General features: G+C 47.5%; 1 long non-coding RNA gene and 1 other non-coding gene across 2 annotated transcripts in view; one reads left to right on the forward strand and one right to left on the reverse strand.

Moving 5' to 3' along the window:
• Positions 1-6704: 6704 nt before the first annotated feature.
• The window catches only part of LOC109496507, a 41609-nt gene continuing 30362 nt past the window's right edge, over positions 6705-17951 (reverse strand). The window contains exons 4-5 of the long non-coding RNA XR_002739850.2: positions 7489-7601; positions 6705-6923 (exon numbers count right to left, since the gene is read on the reverse strand). This is a non-coding gene — a long non-coding RNA (uncharacterized LOC109496507). The remainder of the gene's footprint in view (positions 6924-7488; positions 7602-17951) is intronic.
• TRNAR-UCG lies at positions 9750-9834 on the forward strand. Its single transcript has one exon. It is a non-coding gene; the product is annotated as a tRNA-Arg (tRNA).

Genomic DNA, 17951 nt, shown 5'->3' on the forward strand with positions numbered 1-17951 from the left:
GAACTTTCTAAAGCATTTTGCAAATATTAAAAAAATGATTTTAGAAGATGTTGGGTGGTCTTAAAATAAAGGGGTGCCCAGCTGGCTCAGTCAGTACAGCACACAACTCTCGATCTCAGTTGGGGCTGTGAGTTTGAGCCCCAGGTTGGGTGGAGATGGCTTAAAAATAAAATCTCGTAGGGGTGCCTGGGTGGCTCAGTCAGTTAGGCATGCGACTTCGGCTCAGGTCGTGATCTCACGGTTCGTGAGTTCGAGCCCCACATCGGGCTCTCCGCTGTGAGCACAGAACCTACTTGGGATCCTCTGTTCCCTTCTCTCTGCCCCTCCTGCGCATGCATGCACACATGCTCTCTCTCTCTCTCTCAAAAATAAACATTTAAATAAATAAATAGAGCTGATAACTCTATACATTCAGTGATGCTCACAAGTGTCTAGATTAAAATTCTTATTTCGTAACTACCTTTCAACACTCTAAATCCCCTTATTATCAAATGTACCTAACAGCCACGATCTCCAGGGATTCTTGGTAATAAACACCCTTTATACGGAGGGACCGACTCAGATTGGAGGAGAAAGGATACGAGATAACTAAAAGGACTGTAGGGTCCTGGATGAGATCCTGGAACGGAAACAGAACACAAGCGGGAAAATGGTGAGAGATCTGAATAAAACGTGGAGTTTCGTTGGCCGTTTTGCACCAACGTTCATTTCCTGGTCTTGGTAGGCGTACCACTGTTAACGTGAGATTGAGGAAACTGGCTGATGGGTATACAGGAACTGTTCATGGTATTTTTTGCAACTCTTCTGCACACGCAAAATCAGCTCAAAAGAAACAGGTTAAAACACACACACACACCCTTGGAGAAAGAAAATCCATTGTTACGGGTTTTTAGGAGGAACCTGCATCTTCTGAAAGTATTTCATGGGGGCGCCTGGGTGGCGCAGTCGGTTAAGCGTCCGACTTCAGCCAGGTCACGATCTCGCGGTCCGTGAGTTCGAGGCCCGTGTCGGGCTCTGGGCTGATGGCTCGGAGCCTGGAGCCTGTTTCCGATTCTGTGTCTCCCTCTCTCTCTGCCCCTCCCCCGTTCATGCTCTGTCTCTCTCTGTCCCAAAAATAAATAAAAAACGTTGAAAAAAAAAATTAAAAAAAAAAAAAAAGAAAGTATTTAATGCACAACAGGATTTGACTCCACTAGGGAAAGGGTCCGGGTAGACGGCACCCTATTTTCTGCAGTGACCAGAGACCCCTCTTCCGGCGTCACCTGACAGAAATTTTTCTTGAGCTCAATTTACTGGCGTCAACGGGCACCACGTCTTTGGACAATGGGTTCTATGACTTGGCTCTTGCTACATGAAACAATGTTTGCTTTATTTTCTTCAAATGTCTTCTTGAGGATTCAAGCTTCATTCGCATTCCAGAATTTTGAGATCAAGTTTAAGGAATTCCGTCATTCGTGCCCCGTCCTGAAGCAACCCGTGTTCCTTAGCGGTGACCGACATTAAAAGCTTCCCGTCCTCCCGCGAACAGCTAAGAGTCTACGAGATCCAGGATGGTTTGGTTTCTGCACTTGAATCTGATGGACCTGCAGCATTTCCTGGTCCATTCAATAACTTCCTTGTAAAACATTTCGGTCACCCGTGCTCCTTGCCACTGCTCTCTGCTGAGAAGCTCTAACAGGCCCAAGAGACTGAGTTCCATTCCATTCTGAAGTTTGAGTTTAGGCAAGGGATTTCCAGCATCGCTAATGTGATTTTTTTTTAAATTTTTTTTAACGTTTTATTTATTTTTGAGACAGAGAGAGACAGAGCATGAATGGGGGAGGGTCAGAGAGAGGGAGACACAGAATCCGAAACAGGCTCCAGGCTCTGAGCCGTCAGCACAGAGCCCGACATGGGGCTCGAACTCATGGACCGCGAGATCGTGACCGGAGCCGAAGTTGGCCACTTAACCCACTGAGCCACCCAGGAGCCCCGATTTTTTTTTAAAGGGATCAGGGGTGCCTGGGTGGCTCAGTCGGTTAAGCGTCCGACTTCAGCTCCGGTCACGATCTCCCGGTTTGTGAGTTCGAGCCCCACACGTCGGGCTCTGTGCTGGCGACTCGGAGCCTGGAGCCTGCTTCGGATTCTGTGTCTCCCTCTCTCTCTGCCCCTCTCCCACTGGCGCTCGCGTGTCCTCTCTTTCTCTCTCAAAAATAAATAAAATGTAAAAGAAAAACAATTTAAAAAAGAAAAAGAAAAGAAGGGATTAAACGCCTTTGGGGGCGCTTACATGTCAAAATGAAAATCGAGTCATGCTGTTCACGAACCTATTTCCCAAGTTCTGGATCGGATAAGATTGGAGAGCATTCGATCTCTGAATGGTACGGAATGAACATTTAGAGTACATCCGAACGAACTGGAAATAGTGATTCTACAGGAGAGACCATACTTCGAGCACCTGGCCCCAGCCCCAACCAGAAGACAGGAAAACAGGAGACGATCCCAGTTTAGGTTAAGGTGGCACGCAAAAAGCTTGAGGCAATTCTTTAATTAAACGTCCATAGAAATCCCTCTCTCTATTCGTTTCTCAGTCTTCTATAAGCAACAAAGTCTATAAAGGGTAGAAGACAATGACCAAATTGGATCTTACAAACGATTTCTTTTTAACAACTATTTCCTCTGATTGTGAAAGCCAAATTTTTACGAGAAATTTTCCTTAACTACCACACCAAGTTCTACAGAATGTGTGCTTTTTCTTGTGCTCTAAAACTTCATCTAAATTAACCACCAGTTTGGGGGGGAAGGGTATTTTGGGAGTCTGCCCTCAGCACCTCGAACTCTGAAAAAGAAGTCCGCTGAATTGAAGGCAAAATTACTTAAATTACCTCCAGCTTTACATGCAAATGTTGGCTTCTTCATGTTGAAGAAATTAAACTGAGAGAAAACTCATATGCTTTAATAAGAATTTCAATTCATTATTTCCAAGCCATTAGATTTCTTTAAAAAAAGCAAAATTGCTCATGAACTTGCCTATGGACTTGAATTTCGTTAAATAAATACCCCATTCAATAAATTGTTCAAAGACCTTCAGATAATATCTTCACCAAGGAAACGAGGCTTTGTCTTCTCCATTCATGCCATTCAAATTCATGCATTTTGAGATAATTTTCTTACTTATTTATCATACTAAAGGGGGAAAATTATTTATCTATATAGAACTATAATTATAATATTATTATGTTCTCAATACATACACAATATACAATTGAAGAGTGACCTAAGTGCCTGGAAATCCCAAATACGGAGAGAAAACAAAATGTAACAGAAAAAAACAATACGAGGGGTGCCTGCCGGGCTCAGTCGGTAGAGCTTGGGACTCCTGATCTCGGGGTTGTGAGTTCAAGCCCCACGGTGGGTGTAGAGATTACTAAAAAATGAATAAACTTACAAAAAGAAAAAGCAATGGGAAAATAAACTCATGTAAAGATTTTAGCTAAAAGGTGAATATGCAGTCATGTCACAGGTTTAGATGAGTGTGATATGTTTTTCAAGATAAAATCATCTATGACATCATCATCCCCAAAACACATCTACATAAATCCATCTTTAATGTGATTACCTTTTTTCTTTGATCAACTAGTAAGTACCTACTACATGCTGGGCACCGGGCTGGAGTCTAATGGGGACTTAGAGACCGGTTCCCTAATCTGCATCAATAAAAATACGACAGATGGTGTGACAGGAAATGACAAGTCCCCTTATCTGTCTCAGGGTCAAGTGAAGTTGGGAAAAAGGAGTTCCAAGGAAAATGAACATTTAAAAATATTTTCAGGGTGCCTCGGTCGCTCAGTCGGTTAGGCGTCCGACTCTGGATTTCGGCTCAGGTCATGATCTCATAGTTCATGGGTTCGAGCCCCATTTCAGGCTCTGCACTGACAGTGTGGAGCCTGCTTGGGATTCTCGCTCTACCTCTCTCTCTGCCCCTCCCCTGCTCTCCCTCCCTCTCTCTCCCAAAAAATAAACTGAAAAAAATCTATTTTTTAAATATTTTCAACAAGGATGGAAAAAAAAAAAAAACAACAAACCATTTTCCGGTCAACACTCAGATCATTGAAAATTCCACAACAGATTTTCCCACGTTTGTACCTTTTGGTCAGCTGCACTGTTGCTCGATTTTATAATCTTCATTTTTAAAAATATTCAATTGAAAAAATTTACAGATACGAAAAGGACGGTCGGGCAGTTCCTCTCTTTGTATGCCACGGGTAGCAACAAAAACTGAGAAAATAAACTCAAGCAAACCTTGTGTTTCCAGTTCACGGGCATCACCAACCAAGTTTTGTTTGTTTGTTTGTTTGCTTGTTTGTTTCACATCGATGGGTTGTTCTTGCTTATCAGCGGCCACCTATGTTACTTCTCCAACACAAAAGCACAAGCAACATCATCTGCCAAGAATCCCCCCACCCCAAGAGACGAGTGGAAAAGGAGCCACCCTTGACAGAACTGATCTCTAACCACCCCTAAGAGGACTCCTTTCGATAAAGGAGAGAGACAGAACCTTCCTTGTAGGGGTGAAATGAACTACTTCTGAATTTCCCAAAGGGAATCCTGACTTGTGTGACCAACTCGGCTGTCTTTTGAATTAAAGCAACCTTTAAATAGCTGCTCTATTTAATCTCCCTTCTAAATTCACTATTGTTACTCATTATGAGTTCACTGGCATTAGTCAGCACAAGGAGTTAGTCACTATATTTTTTAAACCACCAACCCCCCCCCCCCCCAAACTTTTCTGATTTTCCTTTCCCTTCGGTATTTGGCAACGTTTAAGGAGCCCAGTAACTATATGCAAGAAATGCTGCTGGGCCTTTTTTGTTTGTTTGTGGTTTCAACAGTGACCAAGTCCCCATTAATAAAAGGAGTACAACTCTGCATTCTTCTCGTGAAAAGGGGACGCTCGCCTTTAAACCTTCAGATGAAAAGTTTCTTATTCGAACCATGGATCGAGAAACGGATACCATTCGTTCTCCTGACCAAAAGAAAAAAAAAAATCAAAGAGTAGGATTTCTGCTAACCACAGGGGAGAAATGGAAAATAATCCAGGGAACACTAGAGACCGTGCTGGCCTTTCCAAAGGACCGGTCACTTACGGCCCGTCACAATCGTGACAAGTTACCTTTTCAACGTTATCGGTCAAGACCTCCTCGAATCGGCCATCAGTTCTGCTGGATTGAAGGCCAAAGTGTCCCTGCTGTGAGCAGGCCACAGGGACCTTCAAAGCCCTCTCCCCTTTTCCTCTCCCTCCACACAGAACCACCTCCAGGCAGATACCCCTCCAGAACCTTCCCTAATCACTGGCTGCCAGCCACTGCTTGCTCTTGGAGCACTTCCTACACTTACTATATCCTGCTTCTTCACGACCTACCACATACCTCCATCCTCTCTTCCCAAGTCAACGGTACACTCCTTCTAGAAGGTGTGTCTGACTTCAGCCCAGGTCACGATCTCGTGGTTCGGGAATTCGAGCCCGACATCAGGCTCCGGTGCTGACAGCTCGGAGCCTGGGGCCTGCTTCGGATTCTGTGCCTCCCTCTCTCTCTGCCCCTCCCCTGCTTGTGCTTTTCTCTCTCTCTCTCTCTCTCTCTCTCTCTCCCTTTGCCCTTGTCCCCTTCCTCCCTCAAATAAAAAAAAGAATGCCTCATAAAGGTATCGAAGTAAAACTTAAAAAAAATCTTCAATCAACCACTCTGCTTTCTTACCACCTCCCCCCTCCTGGCGGGGAGGGGGTGGGGAGGAGAAAGGGAGTGGAGAGGGGAAAAGAACTAAGAGAAAGGCCAGGGTGGTAAAGGCACAAACTTCATGTTACAGCGAACAGAATCTTTACAACATGCTCCTCATACGGTCTCATTCCCAACGGCTTTTAAAACTGCACTTCCTGGGGCGCCTGGGTGGCGCCGTCGGTTAAGCGTCCGACCTCAGCCAGGTCACGATCTCGCGGTCCGGGAGTTCGAGCCCCGCATCGGGCTCTGGGCTGACGGCTCGGAGCCTGGAGCCTGTTTCCGATTCTGTGTCTCCCTCTCTCTCTGCCCCTCCCCCGTTCGTGCTCTGTCTCTCTCTGTCCCAAAAATAAATAAACGTTGAAAAAAAAAATAAAAAAAAAAATAAAACTGCACTTCCTGAATAATTGATAGAAATTCTGCGACAAGATCCAGAGGGTAGGTTTGGTAACATCTGACAAAATGATGGAAAAGACCGCACCCTACGCTTCCGATCTGTGCGTTTCCCCGCGTGCAGATTTTACCTACAAAGCCTTTGAAAAACAAACACTGAACTACTAATGCAGAAGCATTTGGGGAAAAGTGGTTTTTTTTGTTTTTTTAGCACATCGGAAAATAAGATGGGCTCATGGATGGCTAGACGAGCAACTAGATGGTTAGGTATTTGAAAAAGCAAGTATCTTAAGATGCTACTAATCCAGGTGGTAGGCATCTATGTGTGCCCACTCCAAAACTCTTTCCGCTTTGCTGTAGACTTGGGAGTTTTTCATAAAAAAAAAAAAAAAAAAAGAAAGAAAGAAAAATGTTGGGAGGGGCGCCTGGGTGGCTCAGTGGGTTTAGGCCTCCGACTTCGGCTCGGGTCGTGATCTCGCAGTTTGTGGGTTCGAGCCCCGCGTCGGGCTCTGGGCCGACAGCTCGGAGCCTGGAGCCTGCTTCGGATTCTGTGCCTCCCTCGCTCTCCCTACCCTCCTCTGCTCATGCTCTGTCTCTCTCTTTACCAAAAGTAAGTAAACATTTTTAAAAATTAAAAAAAAATGTTTGGAGACGAAACCCACACTGTAAACTTATCTTTAGAAGCTGCTTGCCAAAAATCTTTGAAAAGTTTTTCTTCGGGTCTCCGAACGGTCATCCGCGAGGCAGAAAGTCCTTGCCTCCCTTCCCATCTGCCTCCTAAAAAAAACGATCCCTTGCTATGAGGCACACGGATCTGTCAGGGCCCTCACCGACTCGTGCCTGAAAGTCAGTCAGCTGACTGTCCCTGACACGTGGCAGTTACCTGTGCATCCCAGGAGGCAGGCCAGAGCCAGCTGAAGAACGGTACACCTGGCCCCTCAATCCCCCTCCCCCCTTGCCCCGTTCACCCCATACTCAGCCTCCATTGCTGAAGCACCTGAGGGTTGGGGATCCCAGGGAGTCACATTCCAAGCACACAGGCATTTCCCCCCAGACACTTCAGGTCTCTCCTTCAAGCTGTTGGGCACGGCCACGGGCAATCCTCCCGCCCTCACCCACCCCATGGCACCCTGCTGGGCTTTCCTGGGAGGAGAAACAGCCGCAGAGCCGGGCAAGGCCCACCTTAGGGTGGGCCGGGGGTGGGGGCGGCCATTTTCTGGGACAGAATGGAGATCACTCACTCCTGCAGGGAGAAGGAGAAGAGGGGCTCCCACCCTCTGTTGCTCCTCCCTCACCCTTACCCAAGAATAGTCAAGGAAAGGCTCATCCTCACAGCTCATACCTCTGGAAGACAGGACACGGCTGCCATTACGGCTTCTGGAAGGACAAGGAGGCCCGCCACCGTCCACATCAGGCCTCCCCAATCTGCCTCCTCCGTTGGCTCAGAGGAAGACCCTAGGTCAAGAAAAGGCGAGAGTAACGCTACAAGATTCAGTCTCCCAAACCGTGTGTTCCGTCTTCAAGTCAAACCTTTTGCCTTTCTGGCGCTCGGGCAACATTTAGACCAAACCCAGACCACGGAGCCTACTGTGTGTGTGTGCTTTCGCTGGAGCCAGAGCTGCTTCAACTCCGAGTCGGTGGCTGGAATCCACAGAGAGGCCCGTGTGTGAGAAAACTCCAGAGCCCGGTGAGAAAACCCATTATTTACCCTAATGAGCGCATACGTCATCCATCTTCGCAACTGCTGCAACGGCTGCCTTCCCACCCCGCCCCTTTCCCCTTATCTCTTCCCTCTAGAAGATTCCTTGGAGGGAAGCACAACTTGAGGAGAAAACGTCCATGTTCATCACACGCTCTCCACTGTCCTGCTTCCCAGGCGCACCATCCCCTAAAACGGCCAATCTGAGGGACCTTAATGCTAAGAGGGGTGTGTGGGGGGACAGGAGGGAGGTGGGGGGGGCGGGGGCGGAGTGTGAGCCTGAACCTCTTACACTGGAGTTTTTCAGTTGAGGAAATGCCAAGTTTTGCCAGTCTAAAAAGCTGATACAAAACATCACCGGAAGTCTGATCTCTCTCAGCACGAGGGGCTCAGACTGGATTTTTCCACAGTCTCCGTGGTGCGGTTGCTTTCACTCGCAAGAAAAGCTTTCAGAAGAGCACTTTGCAAAACAGGATACGCTACCTTCGCGGACGAATGGACACATCAGATGGAGTACAGGCAGGCAACGGAATATTATTCAGCCTTAAAAAAAAAAAAAAAAAGGAGGACGTCCTGTCACATGCTACGACCTGGGTGAACCTCGAGGGCATTACGCTAAGTGACATAAGCCAGTCTCAAGAAGGCAAATACGGTGGGATGCCATTTATACAAGGTATCTAAAGGAGTCAAACGCCTGGAAACAGAAAGCAGAATGCTGGTTGCCAGGGGCTGGGGGAGGGGCGGGGGAAGCGGGGGTGGGGCTGTTTAATGGGTACAGACTTTCGGTTTTACAAGATGAAAAAGTTCTACAGGTCCGTTGCACAACCATATGAATACAGTTACCAGTACTGTACCGTATGCCTTTAAAAATGGCTAAAATGGCACATTTTATGGTATGTGAGTTCTTTTTTTTTTTTTTACCACGATTAAACACACACACACACACACACACACACACACACACACACTGCCTTCACCGTACGTTTTGGCCATTCTCAATTTCCAATTCAACATTTGGATATTAAAGGGCAGAGCCAAGTATCTCAGCGAGCTCTCTTACTGAAAATGAGAACCCTCGAATTAAAGTGCTTTGAAGATTCTAGAAGAATTACAAAGTACTCGAAACCACTGCTGGCGACAACCTTTGTCATTTGAAGCATGCATGACATTTTCGTAGCAGGAAGGATCCCGACATGCTTCTCGAATGGTATGCGTGGTATGCCGAATTGGCTTCTAAATCATATGGAGCCTTTTAGCGCAAGAAGGGATATATCACAAGACAGCCTTAGAGACGGAACACTGTGGCTATTATCACAAGGGCAGCAAAATGAATAATTCACGCGCAGAGGGAGTGTACAAGGCTCACGAACAACTGTGACTGGTTCCCTCGCTCCCGGGCCTCTCTTTACTTTCCCATTACTCCCAACACTGATCCATGACGCATTCTTCCGAAACGTAGAAGTTACTCTACAGAGACAACATTATTCGTAAGGAGCACAGTAACTCTTGACAGAGCAAAAAGGCAGGGCGAACTCGCGTCAGCCCGGCTTTCTTTTCGGAAAAGGTTGACCTCAAAGGACACCTACACACTTTCTAAAGCTCGTGACTTCAACTTTCCACGGCTAAGAACGATTACGTAAGGGAGCGGACTCGAAATGTCCAAGGCTCGTTCTCCTGTAGAGAAATGTAATGAACGTTTCTGTATCTTGGCCTTAGACACTGAAAGACAGGTACTATGGAACTGCATTTCCCAGTAGCTCATGACTCCGTGGTCTTGGGGGGGATCTAGGATTCTGAACAAGTCTCCGTTGAGTTTCACCACAGGCATCATTCAGGCACGTGAGATCACCAACGAGGTGAAGAAATATATTTGCATAGTTTCTGTGTGATTTACATTAAGGGGCGCCTGGGTGGCTCAGTCGGTTGAGCGTCTGACTTCGGCTCAGGTCGTGATCTCACGGTTCGTGGGTTCGAGCCCCGTGTCGGGCTCTGTGCTGACAGCTCGGGGCCTGGAGCCTGCTTCGGATTCGGTGTCTCCCTCGCTCTCTGCCCCTCCCCCATTTATGCTCTCTCTCAAAAATAAACATTAAAAAAAAAGGACTCTTTACACGGTATTTGTTGTTCAAGAGGGTCTGAAGTCCCCTTCTTCTCAAAGGTGTTCGTGTTTTAATAGGAAGCATTAAAGATCTCTGATACACCAAAAAAGAAAGTTCTAACGAGAGCACTGGGGGACTCCTGGACGCCAGAGAAGACTTCTCCCAATGGCCAAACCCTGTCCCTTCCATCCTCAAGGGCAGCCCCAGGCTCTCAACCTCAACCCCGACACCCCAGGTATGAACTGCTTCTCTCTGATCTAGCACAGCGGCCCCATGTGGGCATCAGCCCCCCCACAAACCAGGCAGGGCAGGCTGCACACATGCTCACGAGGATGGGCATGTGGGATCCTCAGTCCAGGGTTCAAGCTCAGCACAAAAGCAGACGGCAGGGCCTCCTCAAACCAGCCCTCTCTTGTCCCTATCTAAAGACAGAGATGGAAGAGACACCTTTAACAACGCTTAGAAGCAGCTGGCCCCTCCAGCTTTCTAGTGACCCAACAGCAACACAGGGCGTCCCTCTAAACAGTTCCAGAATTAGAACCAACATCTGTACCTAGAAGCTGCAAAGAAAGACCAGAAGCTTTGAATGAGTGTCCTCTGGGACAGTATTGAGATCCTACGTGGTCCGAAAGGGGCACACTGTGCACATGAAACCGACTGGTAGAATCAGGGACAATTCCTCCCATCAATGGTCAACATTCCCTACGTGGGGGCAGGGGGGTGGGGAGTCGGGAGTCAACAAAGGGGGTGTGTGCGTGAAGGTAATAACAATTCATGGCTGCAGAAATCACGCGAGTAACCTCAAGCATCAGTTTCCGCACTTCTGACTTGCGGAGAGCTCACGGGTCATCAGGGGGGGATGTCAGTCACACTTCCACTGTGGGGGCTGGAGCTCACAGGGCCACTGGGTCTCACTGGGAACTGAGTTAAGCCGCCACACCCATATTCTCTTCCCTCCCCATCTGCTCAACCAACAGTGAGCCAAATCCCACAACGAAACTAAGGGAACAGCACACACGGAAGGGACATCTGGGTGGTGCAGTCGGTTAAGCATCCGACTCGAGCTCAGCTCAGGTCATGATCTCACAGTTTGTGAGTTCGAGCCCCGTGTCGGGCTCTGTGCTGACAGCTCAGAGCCTGGAGCCTGCTTCCAATTCCGTGTCTCCCTCTCTCTCTGCCCCTCCCCTGCTCATGCTCTGCCTCTCTCTGTCAAAAATAAAAATACACACCAAAAAAAAAATAAAAATAAAGATTAAAAAAATAGTAAACCACACATGGAGAGTGCAGATATTTTAAAGAGAAATACTTAGGGGAAGAGAGAGAGAAAGGAGGGAATAAAAAAAAAGAAAGAGGACCCACTATGGCAGTGACTTCACAAAGCACAGAGGATAAACATGGGGACACAAGGGACCTGCTCCTCAACCCAAAGGAGCTGTACCGGTTTTATGACCAACCCAACAGTACCGTCTCCCCTTTTCAATATCCTGCCGTGTGCAGAAGTCCTCTGTAAATTGTATTTAATCAATTAATTTTTTTAAGTAGGCTCCACGCACCACGCAGGGCTTGAACTCATGACCGTGAGATCACGACCCGGGATCAAGAGTCAGACGCTCCACTGACCCGGCCACCCAGGTGCCACTTTCCTTTCTTTTTCTTTTCTTTTTTTTTAAGTAGGTCTTTTGTAAAATTTTACTTTTTTTTTCAATGTTTACTTATTTTTGAGAGAGAGAGTGCAAACGGGGGTAGGGAAAGAGGGAGGGCGAAGAGAGGATCTGAAGCGGGCTCTGTGCTGACCGCAGAGAGCCCAGCACAGGGCTTGAACTCACGAACCGTGAGATCATGTGCTGAGCTGAAGTCAGACGCTCAACCAACTGAGCCACCCAGACGCCCCAGGACTTTGTATATTTTAAACCAAGGTTTACATGACACGAGTTTGACTTTTACTATGTCTCTCAGCCCTCAGTGTCAGCTACCCTAAGAATGAATGTGTCTGAGGCTGATTAAAAGTCCTAAAAGGATACGCTAAATAATCACTCTCGTATGAGTTATCTCCAATTCCCTTTGCACGGTCATATTTGCCTGGTGAAATCCAACGCTTCCTTTGTCTACACCATGCCTGTGCCCACTCGGTCAACAGCAGTCGCAGAAAAACACACCCCCACCAACTGTTCATTTTAATCATGGCCACCAACCTCAAATGGGCCTGGAGTACCTCCCGATTGATAATCGTACCGTCTTCCTGGCCCAATTAGTCTAAGATTCTCCCTAATGACTATTCTACCCCCTCTGCTCTCTCCTCCAATCTCCGATGCCTCTCCCCTATCTTCACTCTCGCCTTCCTATTCCACTGCCACGCCAGGTACAACCATAACAGACTTCCCATAATCCCCCACCGTCATGGAAGTCCTCCTATCTACATCCGTGCCTACAACACTCAGGATGGGCTAAGCTCATGTGGCAGGAACAGCAAAGGATGCTCAACGTCCATAATGGTCCGCTAAGGGTTCTGCTCTATGTGGTCCCTACTCAGGGATGTCGGCTGATGAGAAACCAGTGTCTGGAGTGTTGCTATTGGCCATGGAAGAGGGGGAAATAACTCAACGATGTTCGCACGGACAATGAAGGGCTAGCGCGGAAATGACGTGTGTCGCTTAGAACGATTCGCTGGCCACAAGCAGTCACGTGACCCCCCCATGCCATCAGGGGCCAGCAAGCACAATCCTCCCATGTGTCCAGAAGGCAGAGAGAGAGCGGACCCTGTCTGACCTTAGTGCTAATGACTTCCAACATGCCTACCTCCCCTACCTTCTTCTCCTATGAACATGCTAACCTCCTGGGTGATGCCTACCCCCTCCTGTACTAGACCCTTCTCGCCTCTGCAGAGACATCAGTTGTTAACTGCCCCCAGTTTCTCTGGTTTCATGAATGTTCCTTCCCCTACTGCTACTCTATCCTCCTTATCCGCATATATACGTGACCACCACTTGGGTTTCTCCCACCTTAAAAACCAGAGTGGAAACCTTGACCTCGTGCCCCCTTCCAAGGACAGCCCCACTTCTCTGTTCCCGTACTTGCTAATTCCGGATCTCACTCCAATGAAGGATGGCCCCCCTCCGTGCCATCCCTTCGCCAAAAGGGTGCCTCTCAAGCTCTACCATGACCTCACATGGCCACAGCCAACGGTCCACCTTTAGTCCCCATCTTACTGAAACACCACTGAACACGCTTTCTGAAATGCTTTTCCCGTGTGACTCCCAAGACACTCAGCTTTCTTGGTTCTCCTCCTACTTTTCCCGGCCGCAGCTGCTCGGTCTTTTATTGGTTCCTTCTGGGTGCCACGACTGTATCACAAGCAGGGTGTCCCAGGGCTCGGCGCTCAGCTGGCTCCCCCTCTCTCCCACGGCCGCCTCCCTTGGTGGCCTCATGCGAGCTCACGATTTTGAATGCCATCTGTACACTGATGGCTCCCAAATGTCTCGCTTCTGCCTGGAGGGTCTTAAACCAAGAGATACTCAGCTACGCAAGCCAGTAGGCAATACCACCACGCGGACGGTGCCTCGGTCCCTTCCAGCTGCCGTAACACAAATCCCAAACACAAACATTTGTTTCTCACAGATCGGGAGGCCGAGAAGTCCAAGGCCAGGCAGCGTCTGGTGTGGGCCTGCTTCCCAATAGCGATCTTTTCTCTGTAACCTCACGTGGGGGAAGGGAGGCTCTCTCTTTTTTTTTTCACGATTTTATTATTTTTTTTAATTTTATTTTTTATTCTTTTACACTGACATCCAGATTAGTTAGCACCTAGTGCGACCATGATTTCAGGAGTAGATGCCTCAGGGCCCCTTCCCCAGTTAGCCCCTCCCCCTCCCACAGCCCCTCCAACAACCCTCATTTTGTTCTCCATATTTATGAGTCTCTTCTGTTTTGTCCCCCTCCCTGTTTTTAGATTATTTGTGTTTCCTCTCCCTTAGGTTCACCTGTTTTGTCTCTTAAAGTCCTCATATGAGGGAAGTCACAGGACTTTTGTCTTTCTCTGATTGACTAATTTCACTTAGCCTAATACCCTCCGGTTCCATCCACATAGTTGCAAAGGGCAGGGAGGCCCTTTTGTAAGGGCACCGATCCCCTTCATGAGGGCAAAGCCTACATGACCTCATCACCTCCCACCAAAGGTCCTACCTCCTCATACCATCACTTTGGGAGTTAGGATTTTAACGTACGGGGGGTGCCTGGCTGGCTCGGTTGGAAAAACCGCGGCTCTCGATCTCGGGGTCGTGAGTTGGAGCCCCATGTTGGCTGTGGAGATCACTTAAAGATAAAATATGTAAAGGGGCACCTGGCTGGCTCGGTGGGTTAAGTGTCCAACTTCGGCTCAGGTCACGGTCTCACGGTCTGTGAGTTCGAGCCCCGCGTCGGGCTCTGTGCTGACAGCTCGGAGCCTGGAGCCTGCCTCGGATTCCGTGCCTCCCTCCCTCTCTCTGCCCATCCTCCGCTCACACTTTGTCTGTCTCGCTCTCAAAAAACAACATTAAAAGAAAATTTTTTTTTTTTGGCGCCTGGGTGGCTCAGTCGGTTAAGCGTCCGACTTTGGCTCAGGTCACGATCTCGCGGTCCGTGAGTTCGAGCCCCGTGTCGGGCTCTGGGCTGATGGCTCAGAGCCTGGAGCCTGTTTCCGATTCTGTGTCTCCCTCTCTCTCTGCCCCTCCCCCGTTCATGCTCTGTCTCTCTCTGTTTCAAAAATAAATAAACGTTAAAAAAAAATTAAAAAAAAATTTTTTTTCAAGAATTTGCAAACCAGTGGCGACAAAAAGTAAAGCGTAGACAGACATCTACACGGGCCTTTATACATTTAATCGTGCCAAATGTAACTGTATCTGAACAAATGAAGTCCGTAACTTTACATTCAACGTACTTGACCGTTCTTGTCGTGTGTTTCTGTCTATGAAAGATGCAGTAATTGGACCAGGTCATTTGTAATAACTTTCCCCCAGAAAATTCTTATGCGGGAGGAGCATGAGGCCCAGACAGTGCCTAGGATGTGCTTCGAATGGTCTAGGATTACAAAATAGTTTAAAGATGAGGCAAAACACAGGAAGCCCAGCCTGACCCGACCAAATATTAAACTAGGGGTGTGACAAGCTATTTGGTCCTCCACGATCACCGTTAATATGTATTCCCTCTACGTGTAAAGAATGCGCCTAAAACCTCAGGAATAAAGACTGAAAAGCAAATCAATACGAAAAACTACAGCAACTTTTACTTTCTGTAACAATGGCCCAGAGAGTCAAGGCCAGTACACCCCCTGAAGATAGCAGCCGGGCAAAGTAGAAGAAAACATCCTAAAAGGTACCAAAGAGCTATTAAAATCATGAGAAACCGGGGCGCCTGGGTGGCTCAGCCGGTGGAGCGTCCGACTTCGGCTCAGGTCATGATCTCACGGTCCGTGAGCGCGAGCCCCGTATCGGGCTTGTGTTCTCAGCACAGAGCCTGCTGTGGATCCTCCGTCCCCCTCTCTCCATCCCTCCCCCACTGGCACTCTCTCAAAAATAAAGAAAATGTTAAAGAAAATCATGAGGAAACCACTGAGTATCAAGTCAAATGGTGGGTGGGAGGACATACATGGGGCTGTTTCGCCCAGATACAGTTCCGTTTGACATTAAATGTCTAAGTGCCTGTGTAGATGTCAGTCTATGCTACAGTATTGTCACTTGAGTGGAAATGATCGGAATTACCTGTAATAGCACTCGGGGTGACCTTCGCTGAGGCATGGTAACCGGGCTTTTACTTTTTGTAAAGTATTTTTATGCCATCAGCTTTGAAATTCTTTTTTTTTTTTCACGGTTTTTTTTTTTGTTTTATTTGTTTATTTATTTTTGAGAGAGAGAGAGAGAGAGAGAGAGAGAGAGAGAATGAGTGGGGGAGGGGCAGAGAGAGAGGAAGACACAGAATCGGAAGCAGGCTCCTGGCTCGGAGCTGTCAGCACAGAGCCCGACGCGGGGCTCGAACTCACAGACCGCGGGATCATGACCTGAGCCGAAGTCGGCGCTTTACTGACTGAGCCACCCAGGTGCCCCGAGTTTGTTTTTTTTTTTTTTTTCTGTGAACATAGTCTTCTCCTGTGTAAATACCATTTTTTTTCTTCCATTTTAATCCTTGTATCTTTTTCTTGCCTTATTGTCACGGCCAAGACCTCTAGAGCTACGTTGAGTAGAAGAAATGATGGCAGGCTGAGAACACAAGCCCGATATGGGGCTCGAACCCACGAACCATGAGTTCATGACCGGAGCCGAAGTCAGACGCTTCACTGAGTGAGCCGCCCAGGCGCCCTGGCTTTCAAATTCTTAATAAGTTGTCCATTTGGATTTGAGAGAGATGCTATTTCTTGCCACGAAACTAACCTTGTCATGTTGCTGGGAAGTAAAAAAAAAATATGAAGCAAACGTGAAAACATGGCTGTATTTGCGGATTCCCCAGGAACACGAGAGGATGAAGGTTATTTCTGATGGCCTCTGGGGGAGAAAAAAGGCAGAAGTTGGGGCCCACAGAGACCACCTCATTTGGCGATAGAAAAAGCAAAGTGAACAGAAAGTCAGCAGCCCTCATATGGACTTACAGCCAGTGGCTCAGATGACTTAGCTTAATAAGAGGATTCCAGAAAGCTAGTACTTCGGGCATCCGACAGAAGAAAACAAAAACATTCTCTAGAGGCATAAGGCATCTTAGCCCTTCAAACACAGCATCCGAACATAACCAAAGACAACCATTTATGCAGGAAGGAAAGCAATCGTGAGCGAGAAAACACAGAAACAAGACACAACAGAACAAAACAACAGGACTCCAAATACCAGAAACTGTGAGAATCGGACGGTAAAATAACTATGCTTAACACACTCACGGGGCTAAAAGCCAAACTTAAAAACTTCAGTTAAGGTTGGAGCGCCTGGCTGGCTCAGCCGGTGAGGCATGGGACGCTTGATCTCGGGGTTGTGAGTTCGAGCCCCACGCTGGGTGTAGACAGACGTTACTCACGAGCAAAATCTTTAAAAAAAAAAAAAACAAAACAATTCAGTAGGGAATTGGAAACTTTTTTTTGTTTAATGACACGAGTTTGAAAAAAAAGAAAATACCAGTTCTACGTGTGAAATTCAATGTTTTCTAAATTAGAAACTCGACAGATGAAGAAAGAATGACTGAGCCGAAAGCAAAGTTGGGGGGAAAGAAAGGATTCAGAATAAATGACGGAGGCATAAGGGAATGGCTAAAGGAATGGTGTCAAAGTGAGACTGTACCAGTTCTGGGCTTAGGTCTTAAGAAAGCCTGACCACTTTCATTTTTCTGGAAGCCCTTTTAGGAGCCCTGGGTCACCATGTAAAAAAGCCTAACTGTCCCACTGGACAGACCACATGAAGAAGCCATGATGAGAGGCCAACAGAAGACCTAGTCCTGACACGAAGATGTCCTGTCAGCACTGCTGACATCAGCCTTCCCAGCTGTCCCCATCAAGGGCACCACACTAGTGAGTGAAGGCAGTTTCAATGCTAAAGCCCCAGATGCCTTCTGTTTGCAGTCTCATGACAGATCCCAAGCAAGAACCGCAGAAGAATCATCCAACTGAGCCCTAGTCTACTCACAATATCCTTTTTTTTTTTTTTTTTTTTGAGAGAGAGAGAGAGAGAGAGAGAGAGAGGGCGAGCAGGGGACGGGGCAGAGGGGAAAGAGAGAGAATCTTAAGCAGGATTCACACCCAGCATGAGGGGCTCGATCCCACGACCCTGGGACCGTGACCTGAGCTGAAATCAAGAGTCGGACGCTCAACCAACTGAGCCACCCAGGCGCCCCTACAGAATCTTAAATAATGAAACGCGTGCTGTTGTAAGCCACTGATTATTAGAATGGCTTGTGTGCAATAACAGATAACCAACACGGAAGGACATAGAGAAAATACCCTAAAATAATTAACACATATTTAATTAACACGTGAGAAAATGGGCTAGAAACAATATAGAAAGAGAA

This window comes from Felis catus, chromosome X (assembly GCF_018350175.1).
Source record: "Felis catus isolate Fca126 chromosome X, F.catus_Fca126_mat1.0, whole genome shotgun sequence".
In the NCBI taxonomy this organism is placed as follows: Eukaryota; Metazoa; Chordata; class Mammalia; order Carnivora; family Felidae; genus Felis; species Felis catus.